This window comes from Capricornis sumatraensis, chromosome 10 (assembly GCF_032405125.1).
Source record: "Capricornis sumatraensis isolate serow.1 chromosome 10, serow.2, whole genome shotgun sequence".
Taxonomy (NCBI): Eukaryota; Metazoa; Chordata; class Mammalia; order Artiodactyla; family Bovidae; genus Capricornis; species Capricornis sumatraensis.
In genome coordinates this window covers 8,875,745-8,887,839 of record NC_091078.1, presented here as the reverse complement: position 1 = coordinate 8,887,839, position 12,095 = coordinate 8,875,745, and positions in this window count along the sequence as shown.

Sequence of the window (12,095 nt, the reverse complement as noted above, 5' to 3'; positions counted from 1 at the left end):
AAGACATGGGAACAGCATTTACAATAAAGCTGGGTTACACGATATAACCACAACCCTCAAATTAAAAACAGATGAAGACAAACTACCAATCACTGGTGGAGAAAGCAAAAGGGAGATGTGAGGTCGCTCACAGATGTGAGGATAACAAAAACTCAAAATAGCCCATAAATTCTTACTGGATCTTGTGGCTGACCAGTTGGAGAACAGCATCTGAAACAGAGATGGTATCCATCCTTCTAATTCATGCTGAGCCCAACAGAGTGGAGATGGGAGAGGCTGGGTGGTCTATTCACAGACTGTCCCCTGAAACTGATTTCCCGGGGCACCTGCCTTGGAGGGGACTGTAGGAACCCACACTCAGAAAACGCTGTTTAGTTTGGCATTTAAATCCAGCAGCCAGAAATAACACTGAAAAGGAAAGAGAAGGTCCAGGTGAAAATGGGGAAAGCAAGAGTCTGGAAGTTCCAGAAAGCAATCCACCATAATTCTGAAGTCTGTTCCCAGAAAGAGATCCATACCTGTATTGAAGACAACCGACTTCCTTTTCCCTGCACCACTATCTCTTAGTCCATGCCTACAAAATGCTGGCTTAAAGGCAGATGCCCCAGGAAAAACAAACAAACAAACAAAATCGCAGAACCTGTGGGAGCCAGGCATGAGAGGGCGACTGTCAACTGCCCTGAACCTGTTCCAGCTAAACCACGAAGGCAGCACTTGTGCAGATGAGACACGAAGTGTCCAAAAACTGCTCTTGCATCACTACAGTGCTAGGATCTCCACTTAAAGCAGGGACTTGAACTTTGCTAGGCACTTTGTGCCACCTGCAAGGGAGGCGGAAGAACTGCGCATGCTCCAGCTATTGATGGACATTGCTTTACCTTTCCCCTGGTGGAACTTCCCTGGTGGCTCAAACGGTAAAACGTCTGCCTGCAATGCGTAAGACCTGGATTCGATCCCTGGGTTGGGAAGATCTCCTGGAGAAGAAAATGGCAACCCACTGCAGTATTCTTGCCTGGGAAATCCCCATGGACAGAGGAGCCTGGTCGGGTTACAGTCCACGGGGTCGCAGAGTCGGACACGACTGAGCAACTTCACTTTCACTATCCCTTTCCCAGTGTTTTGACAAGTACCCACCACTTACTCCTTAAAAGTTTTCCACTTCCCTCTTTCAGGCAGAAAAGGGTCTTTAAAGAAGGAAGAACTGGGAAAGCCCAATTCCTCAATGAAGGAATAAAGCTTTTGCTCTGATTTGCGGAGGAATTCCTTGGTGGTTCAGGCAGTAAAGAATCCGTCTGCAATATGGGAAACCTGGGTTCAATCTCTGGGTTGGGAATATCCCCTGGAGGAGGGCATAGCAACCCACTTCAGTGTTCTTGCTTGGAGAATCCCCATGAACAGATGAACCTGGTGGGCTACAGTCCATGGGATCACAAAGAGTGGGATAGGACTGACCGACTAAGTACGGTTCTGCTTAGGAAATTTGGTGGCAATCCAAATGGGAGTAAAGAATTTCCTGACACAGAACAGTTCAGAAGGGAGTGAATTCATTAAAATAGAACAAAGAGCAGAGATAATGAAGCTGCTGCACATTTAGTGGGCCAGGGAGAACCAACTCTCTTTTCGTGAATTAGTAGCCAATGTTTATAGCCTCAAGACAAGGAAAATTTCTGCCGGAGGGGTGGCATTAGGTGATTAGTTCGGGCGCTATAGGAGGAGTACCAGGGTACCAGGGTGGGCATTTTGCCTAATTTGGGGTTAGGAAGCTTGCTGGTGATGGGGGGATGGGAGGCTTTTCTATTCAACAGTAAGGAGTCTGCCTGCCAATTCCTGCCAATGTAGGAGATGTAGGTTTGATCCCTGGGTTGAGAAGATCCCCTGGAGAAGGAAATGGCAACCCACTCCAGTACTCTTGCCTGGGAAATCCCATGGACAGAGGAGCTTGGCAGGCTAGAGTCCATGGGGTTGCAAAAAGTCAGACTTGACTGAGTGACTATGCAAAAAACAAGGGGGCTTAGTCAGTTTCCGAGATAACGTTGGGGCTGGGCTCTGCTTCTGTGGCCTTAGGATAGGACTCCACAGGAAGGACCTAGCTGGGGTCTACCTGACCCAAGAGGGGCAGTAAAATCTTCTGAATGTTACTGAAAAGAACAGAAGAGGGAGCTCTGAGAAATGAGAAAAGCTACTCTGAACTACACCTCTTTCCACAGGTTCTGGCTAATTCATATGATAGAAGATGAACAATAGGAAAGTCCTGAGGTCAAATTCCAAGAATGATAATAGCATTTCTATGTTAAAGGAAAACACACCAAAAAGTCTTGTCACAGAAAACATCAAAATTCACACCTTAAAACTAAGTTGAAAGATGTTAAGAAAACTTGTAAGACATGACAGAACAACATACATCATAATAATATAAAAACCTCAAGTGAGATGATGAAAGTCTGATAAAAATAATGAATAAATGAAAATTCTTGAATGGAGACTAAATTATGAAAAAAAAATGGACTAAATAAACACAATAGACAATATCTTAAGAGAAAAAGAAGGTAGAAAATGATGAAGTTTTAATAAGCAAAAAATTTAAAAATTTGAGAGAATGTTAAAAATCATATACTGTATCCATCCTATGAATAATAGGAGTACCTGAAGAATAAAACCAAATCAAAGGAATAAAACAAATACTAAAATTTGCAATTCACAAAAGCTTTCTGGAAATTAAAAGATTTGAAACTATATATTAAAGAGCCTCCCTCCCCCCACATGTTGAAAATACCAACCTGGGATGAATACCACCAGTTGTATTCTAGTAAAATTTCTGGGCTTTATAGAAAAAGGAAAAAAAAAATACCATTTCTCAGCTAGCAGACAAAAAACCAAGATATTTATAAGACAAAGAAAATTTATCGTCTTACATTTCAAAGCAGCATATGGACAACATGAAGAAAAGAGAAATATTTATATACTAAATGAGAGAAAATCTGAGATAAATGTTTTATATTCAGCAAATGTGACTTTTCAAGTCTAAAAACCACATACAAAACAACTATTATTAATTACATATAAAAGTTTGGTAATATTGTTTCCATGAGCACTTACTGAAGTCTCTATTAGATAATGAGCTTAGGCAAAGTAACTTTAAAAACATTTGTAAGACCTACTGATAATCATTAAACATCATTATAGAACTAAGAATAAATTGGGATTAGAAAGAGTACAGGTTGTCATGGCTACACGCTCAGGCAATGTAGATATTATACAAGTATGAAAACGGGAGAATTGGGAGAGTTTATGCAAACAAATGTTAACTCTTTTTGGTATATTGTTGGTAAATTACAATGTTATTCTGAGACAGATATGTGTGTGTAAGTGGGCATAAAGTACATGTATAATTATGGAATAATCTGTCTTTAATCCATTGTATCCTTCAGAACCAGAATTCTCAAGAGATATGGATACAAGTTACATTAAAAACTCTCTAATCCTGAATTTCAATATCAATATGAATTTATGAGTCCTGTGTGTATGTGTATGTGTCTGTGTTTTTAGCATATATAATTTCTTGGTTCTGTCAACAGACAAGAACTAGAAATAATAATCAACAACCCAAAAGTAATGAGTAATCTTAGTGACTGGATTATGATCTTGAAATACCCAAGTACCATTAAAAACAAAAACAAAAACAGGGCATCTTAAAGAAATATCCGATTCCATGTCTGAGGCAGGAAATGTACATTTTCACGTAATGGAGAACAAGAAAACCCTCAGCTGCTATGGTCATGTCAAGAGCTAGTTAAAAGAGGCTTTGATCACAAATGGGACAATTTGAGCTTCCAAACAGATAATAATTTTGATTTATCAAAACCCACCAAATGTGTTTAAATCAGTAAATTCATGAAAATATAAAACAAAAGCTTGTAAGTCTCCCTAGGAAAATGATTTGAAATAAATCCACTATCTAAAAGGTGAAAATATTATAAAGTATCAAACATTTTCCCTACCTTTTCTTTATAATTATACAATTGGATAATCAAATAGTAGTAAACAAGGAAGTGCTATTTCATTAAAAAAAATCTAACAAATCAAAAAGCAGTTATAAAAGTTGAACATCACCATGGATTACTGGACTGAGGCACTGACTAGGCAATGAGTTGCTGAAATATCCAAAAGACATATCCAAAGTTATATCCTTCCTTTAGTCTCACCAACTGAGAATGCCATCACCAATATCTAGACTATAGGAAACCACAGATGAAATTTTCAACTCATAAACTATGAAGAAAGGAAAGGGACAAAGAGAAAGGAGTCTATAGACGAAAAGATTCTTACAAGTTACAAGGATGCATTCTTGGAAGATTAAACTATAAAGAAGCATAAAGATAGACTTACAGTGAAAGTCAGGATTGGAAATACTTGTAAGGGATGTATCTATGAGATTATAAGAGGTCAAAAATAAAAAGAGTTTCTGGAATGACTGGCAGAGTTCGATGGTTAGGCTTGTATTGTGCTTACAAGAATGCTTGTTTTATGGTATTCCACTGTTAGAAATTTATATACTTTTCTGAATATGTTTTTTTTCTTAAACAGGAAAAAGATTAAAGCAAAAGAATGGATGGAACATTGTACCCATCATATGTGATATTTTTTTCCTTCTACCCCAGGACAATAATGGACAGGTTCTTTTCATTTTTCTTCTTTTTCCTCCTCCCCCTTTTTCCCCTCACTCTCTCTCTCTCTCTCTCTCTCTCTCTCTCCTCTGTTTTGCACCTGTTTATAGGCAACATCTGAAATAATTTGCATTTATTTGATTGCAAAAAGTTAACATTTTATCCTTTGTTCATTATAGCATTTTTAGTTTTTCCTTTGAGAAATTCTCCTCTCAATATCTTTGTATCTATTTAATCATTATTGTATGATTAATTTCTAGCTAACTTGAAAGAACTCTTTTAATATCAAGGGTGTTACTCTTATACCTGATCTACAAATTATTTGTTATTTAATTTTTTATTTTTATAGGATAATTCATTAACTTAAAATATTTATATTAGATATAGTTGAATTTATATATTTAATTATCTTGTTTTTCTTTTATGCTCAGAAATTCTTTCTTCACCTCAAAATTATGGCAATGTTTGTTCATATTTTTCCTCATTCTTATATGGCCAACTTTTCCTTTTTTATCTTTTTAAGGCATTTGCAGTTTATTTTAATGAATAATTTAAGGTTCAGAACAACAAAATTATGCTCTTCCAAAAGGATAGCCAATTATTCCATCATAACTTTTTGGAAAGTTTATAATTTCTCCCACTTGTATGAAATGCTCTTTTTTTAATCAGAATGCATATTTTTCTCAAACGTGAAAATCAAAACCAAAATTTCAGATACCTAAAGCTGGCATTATCACCAGTGTTTATTTTGTGAACATTTAATGAAGCATGATGCATATAACGTACAGAAATTATTGAATAGATGTAACTCAGATAAAAGTCATCTATCCTTCAGAAGCATCCCTTGTCCTCCTAGTCACCATTGCTCTACCATGGTAACTCTTAATAATATCTTTATTCATTTTTGATGGTTATGTAAATGAGGTCTTAGAGTGTGTAACATTTTACACCGATTCTTTTGCTCAAAGTTAAGTTTATAGACTATTCTCATTGTTGTAAAGTGATAATAATTCTAAGAACATATCATAAGTTATTTATCTATTCCACAATAACCATTTTTACTACAAATAATGCTGCTATGAATGTCCATTGTACGTATATTTTGATAAACATATGTTTGCATCATATGGTTAGATATAACCTTTCAGAGTGGAAATGCTGAATCGTGGGATGTGTAAATATTGCCAAGCAGTGTTTGTACAAAGTTACATACCACAGTTATGTTTCTTTTGATACTTACTGATGCTCCAGGGCCTCACTATTATTTGGTGTTAGTCATTTTATTTTAGACATTATGCCATTGCAGTTTTAACTTGTATTTCTATAACAGCTAATAAGCTTGTGCACCATCTTTTAAGTTTATCAGTTATTTGGATAGGCTATTTTGTGAAATGTCTTTAAATCTTTTGCCTCTTTTCTGTATTTGACTCACTGTTTTTTTCAAAAATTTGATTTAAAATGTGTTCTTCATATATTTTGGATAACATTCTTTGTCAGAAATTGCAGAACCAAACAATATAATCTTCAAAAATAGAGTACATATTTTGTTAGATGTTTTGTGAGGTATTTGATTTTAATGCTACTTTTAACTGGCACTGTTTCCTAAATTTAATTTTCTTTTTCTTGATTAGCAGTAACTGAAATAAAATCTATTTATTGACATTTTATTCAGTTATCTTGTGAATTCACTTAGTCCTATGTCCTAAGTGTAGATCTTTTGAATTTTGTTCATTCACATTCATGTCATCTGCAAATAATGACAATCATTTCTTTCTTTTCATCACTTGTTTCCTGCCTTACTACACTAGCAAGGAACTGTACTGTATTGTTGGTAGAAGTTATGATAGCAAAGAAAAAGCTTTCAAAGTTTTTGATGCTTTTTTTATTATACCAAGGAATTTCCTTTCTATTCCTAGATTACTAAGAAGTTTTAAAATAAATAAGTGTTATAATGATCATATGATACTTCTTTTTATTATAGCAAACATTATGATTAATTTTAGAAAATATAAGCTAATATTGCAGTCCTTAAAAGAGCATAATTTCATATGATTTTTAAGTCATACTTGGTTTTATACGCTAATATTTTCTTTAGAAAAAATTTAGGTATACTTATGAGAAATTGGTCTAAAAGTTTCTTGTAATATCCTTGTCAAATATTGGTGTTAAAGTGCTCTGGCCTCATAAAATATGTTGGGACATGTAGTAAGTTAAGTAATAGCCCTTCAAAGGTATCTTCATGTCCTAATGCCTGGAACCTGTGAATATGACCTTATTTGGGAAAAAAAAAAAAAAAGGTCTTTGCCAGTGTAATTAAGAATGTTGATGTGAAACCATCCTTGATTTAATGCAGGTCCTAAAACTGATGCAACAGACATGAGCTTGAGTAGGCTCTGGGAGTTGGTGATGGACAGGCAAGCTTGGCATGCTGCAGTCCATGGGGTCGCAAAGAGCCAGACACGACTGAGTGACTGAAATGAACTGAACTGAACTGAACTGAAACTCAGTGAGAATTGTCCTTCCAAGAGAGAGGCAGAAGGAGATTGCAGGAGAGAAAACCAGGGAAGATCGAGGTAGAGACTGGAGTTATGTTGCTGCAAATCAAGGAACACCTGGAGCCAAAACCTGAATGAACCACAGTGGGATTCTCCCATAGAGCCCTCAGAAAGGTGGCCCTGCTAGTAACACCTTGATTCAGACTTGTGGGCTCCAGAGCTCTGGAGAAATGATTTTATTTAAATCATCAAACTTATGGCCATTTGTTACAGCAGCAGTAGAAAATAAATACAGGAAGTGTTCCTTGTTTTCTTATATTTGGTGTTTGTGTAAGATTGGTAAATATTTATTGCTTAAAAGTTTGAAAAAATTCATCCCTGAAGACAAATAGACTGAAGGATTATAGAAACTATTTCTATTAAAATTCTATTTCTTTGGAAGAGATAGGATACCTTATAGTTGATATTTAAATTTTAGTGAATTGGGTGATATGTTTTTTTCTTAGGAAAATCTCATCTAAAGTTTCAAATTTCTTGTTCACACTATCCTCTATTATAACTTATTAGACTTTTTAATTTGAGACAATTGAAGATTCATATGCAGTTTTAAGATAAATACAGAGAGATCCTTGTACCCTTTATTCAGTTTCCCCATGTGGCAAGATCTTGAAAAACTACAATGTGCTTATGTCCAGGAGAGTGACACTAATACAGTCAAGATAAAAAATATTTCCACCACACGAAGTATTCTTCATGTTGCTCTCATAACTACTTCCCTTCTGTCTTTGCCTTTGCGTTTCAAGGCACCGTCTAATCTGTTCTCCATTTCTATAATCTTGTCATTTTTTTAAATGTTACATAAATGAAATCATATGCTATATAACTTGGACAGGATTCTTCACTTACTATAATTTTTTTGATCTATCCAGATTGTACTGTATATTAAAAATTCATTCCTTTTTATTGCTTAGAGGCACACCATGGTTTGACTGGCAATGTTTGTATATTTAATTGACAAATACCTAGGTTGTTTCCAACTTTTGGCTATTATGAATAAAGCTGCTACAAACACTCATGAAGTTTTTGTGTAAATTTTCGTTTCCTTAAAATAAACGACCACATGGTAATTGCAGGATCATATAGTTGCATGCTTTTTTATTTTTTTCTTTTTAAGAAACTGCCAAAGGGTTCTGCAGGGTAGATGAACTGTTTTACATATTTAACAGCAAAGTATGAATCATTTGGTTTCTTTGTATCCTTACCAGCATTTTATGTTCTCATTGTTTTTAAATTTAGCCATTCTGATTTGTGATCTCACATTGTGGGTTTAATTTGCATTTCTCTAATATCTAGTAATATTAAACATCTTTCAACACACTCATTTGATATCTATATATCAGCTTCCGTGAAATTTCAATTTATATCATTTTTTACCCATTTGTTAACCTGATCTGTTTTCACTTTTGTGTTTTGAGAGTTCTTTCCATATAATTGATCCTATGATTAGTCAGATATGTGGTTTGCATATATTTTATCCCACTCTATAGCTTACCTTTCCATATCATTAAGAAAATCTTTTACAGATGTTTTAATTTTGATAAAGTGCAATTAATCTACTATTCTTACAGATTGTGGTTTTGGGTCAATTTTAAGACCTATTGATCTATCCTCAGATCCAGAAGGATTTTGCCTAAATTGTTTCTAAAGGTTATTTTGTTATACATCCAATTCTGTGATTCATTTTGAGTTAATTTCTATATAAACTGTGCGGTTTAAGTTGAAGTTCATTTTTTATGTTTTCTTTATTTTGGCCAGTGGATATCCAATTGCTACAGAATCTTTGTTTTTTAAAAAATTTATCTCTCCACTCAGTTGCTTTTGCACCTTTGTCAAAAATAAGTTGAACAAATTTGTGTATTTCTATTATCTAGTCCTTTATTATCTTTCATCGCTGTCTACTGTTGTTATTTTACCAGTCTGAATGAAATACTGAAACATTATCTCTCGTTAATCCATTTACCTTCCCCATTTACTACTGTCAAATATATACATTCTTTTTGAATTACATAAAACAGATTTATACTGTTTATTTCAACAATTAAATATAACTTTAAAAATTCAAGAGGAGAAAGTTTACTGTACATTCTCATATTTTTGCATGCCATATTTTTTTCTTTCTTACTCAAGTTCTAAAATTCTTTCTTCATTTCCTTCCTATTTAGAGCATTTCTCCCCCAACCGTTTTTCAGGGCAATCAGGTAAAGGCATACCTGTAACAAATTTTCTTAGTTGTTTTACTTCTGAGAATGTCCTGGTCTTCCTTTTATTACTGAAGGATATTTTCTGGGCATAAGATTCTGGGCTGACAGTTCTTTCAGTACTTAAAAAATGTGCCACTTCCTTTGGTCTCTATAGGTTCTATTGAGAAATACGCTGTCATTTAAATTGTTTCATAGGTGAAGCATAATCTCTTGCTGCCCTCAAGATTCTTCTTTAACACTTTCTCTGACTCTGTCCTACATGTCTCTCTTGTATAAGAATAATTATGATTATATTTGGGCCACCCAGATAATCTAGGATAACATCTATCTCAAGATTCTTAATTTTTTCACATCTACAAAGTGCCTCTTGCCATGTAAGATAGCATTTTCACAGGTTCCAAGGATTAGGTCACGGTCATCTTTGGGGGGAACCATTATTCTATCACATTTTCTAACTTATTTTTTAAGCCAAGAAACTTTATGATCCCAAAACTAGGGGGGAAATGTGCCATAATAATATCCCACATAGGCACATAAAAAGCATTCTATAAAATACTAGCTAGATGCATTCCCAATATATAATAAGTGCAACATGCAATAAACAAGGAGTTCTTGCCAGACTAAAAATAACAGGTTTCATTATACCTTCAGTAATCAATATAACTTAACATATGCAGTGTTAAAGGAGCAAAAAATACAATCATCTTAATAGATTCACCAAAATGAGTTCTTCTAGCCAAGAGAAAAGACAATCTTTTTAATTTAAGAAGCTGCTATTGTTAGATGCATCTGTGCTCAGTTGTGTCTGACTCTCTGACCCATGGACTACAGCCTGCCAGGCTCCTCTATCCATGGGATTTCCCAGGCAAGAATACTGGAGTGGGGTGCCATTTCCTTCCCCAGGGCATCTTCCTGACCCAGCGATTGAACCTGGGTCTCCTGCATTGCAGGTGGATTCTTACCAGCTGAGCTACAGAGATCTACTGACTAAAGCTAACAATAAAGAAGTTTTAAAATGATACATACGTTTATATGGGCTTCCCAGGTGGTCCTAGTGGTAGAGAACTTGCCTGCCAATGCAGGAGACTTAAGAGACTTTCATTCCATCCTTGGGTCAGGAAGATCCCTTAGAGAAGGGCATGGCAACCTATTTCAGTATGACTGTCTGAAGAATCCCACAGAGAGAGGAGCCTGGCAGGCTATGGTCCAAAGGGTCACACAAAGCCATACACAACTGAAGGGACTTAGCATACATGCACAACACTAACAATAAAGGAGAAGGCAATGGCACCCCACTCCAGCACTCTTGCCTGGAAAATCCCATGGACGGAGGAGCCTGGTGGGCCGCAGTCAATGGGGTCACTAAGAGTCGGACACGACTGAGCGACTTCACTTTCACTTTTCACTTTCATGCATTGGAGAAGGAAGTGGCAACCCACTCCAGTGTTCTTGCCTGGAGAATCCCAGGGACAGGGGAGCCTCATGGGCTGCCGTCTATGGGGTCGCACAGAGTCGGACACGACTGAAGCGACTTAGCAGCAGCAGCAGCAGCAGCAACAATAAAGAAGTTTAGAAACTATATATATGTTTATGTATATGAAAGAGCTACAAATAAAAGAGGGTATAGAAATGTTTTAAACTCTAAAAAGGAAAACACATATATTAAAAAAATACCTCAGATGACACAACAAAGTATAAGTGATAGAAAATACATTTTTCAAAAATGAAACAAACAAGTGAAAATGGTAGCGATAAAGACCAAGCATATTTTCATATTTGTAAATTAAAGTAATATTTTTAAAAGTGAAAGGCATGCAGATAGTGTTAAAGTATAAAAAAATAATATGAAACAAAAGATATCATACATGTTTAAAAGAAAACAATAAACAGTGATTTCTCTTGTGGTCCAGTGATTAAAACTCTGCATGTCCACTATAGTGGGTATGGGTTCCATCCCTGGTCAGGGAACTATTACTATATAAAATTTGTTTATTTATAAAATATTCATTTATAGAAATAATGATAAATTATATACAAATATAAATAAAATAAACATAAATGTTTAAACAAAATAAATTATTAGATGAAAGGAGTTTATTATTAGACTCTTCTGTTATTAAATGTTTAATACTTATGCTATGCTTTTTTCTAATAAATCTAAAGTAATTCAATATTTCTAAACAGATCCTGAACAACTTGAGTATTTTCATCTTCTACCATTAAATGATGAAATTAATTACAAATGTCCTTATTTTTAATTAGTTTCTGTTTTGCATTTAAAACGACAAATTTCTCATTGGTTTTATTCTATACCCAACTGTTTTCATTTTAGTTCTGCCTGCTTTTTTTCTAATAAGTTGCTTTAAAGTATTTTCCAGGTTCTTATACTACTTTATCTTTTTCATCATCTGGTTATTAGTTTGTCAATTTTGTTGGCTATCTCTCTTAGAGTTATTTGTTAGCTCATGTGTTATAAATATGATTGAAAATCTCTTTTTTTCTCCCTCATTACGTACCTATGCCCAGAAGTTTTTTGTTTTTTTTTAATACCTGGTAAACCAGGGCCTCTGATCCAAAACAAGGTTTTGACCGGACATTAAAAAATGAAATATACAGTAGACTGTCCAGTTAACATATCAAAACACAAAAAGAATGATTACCCCATCTCTTTTGCT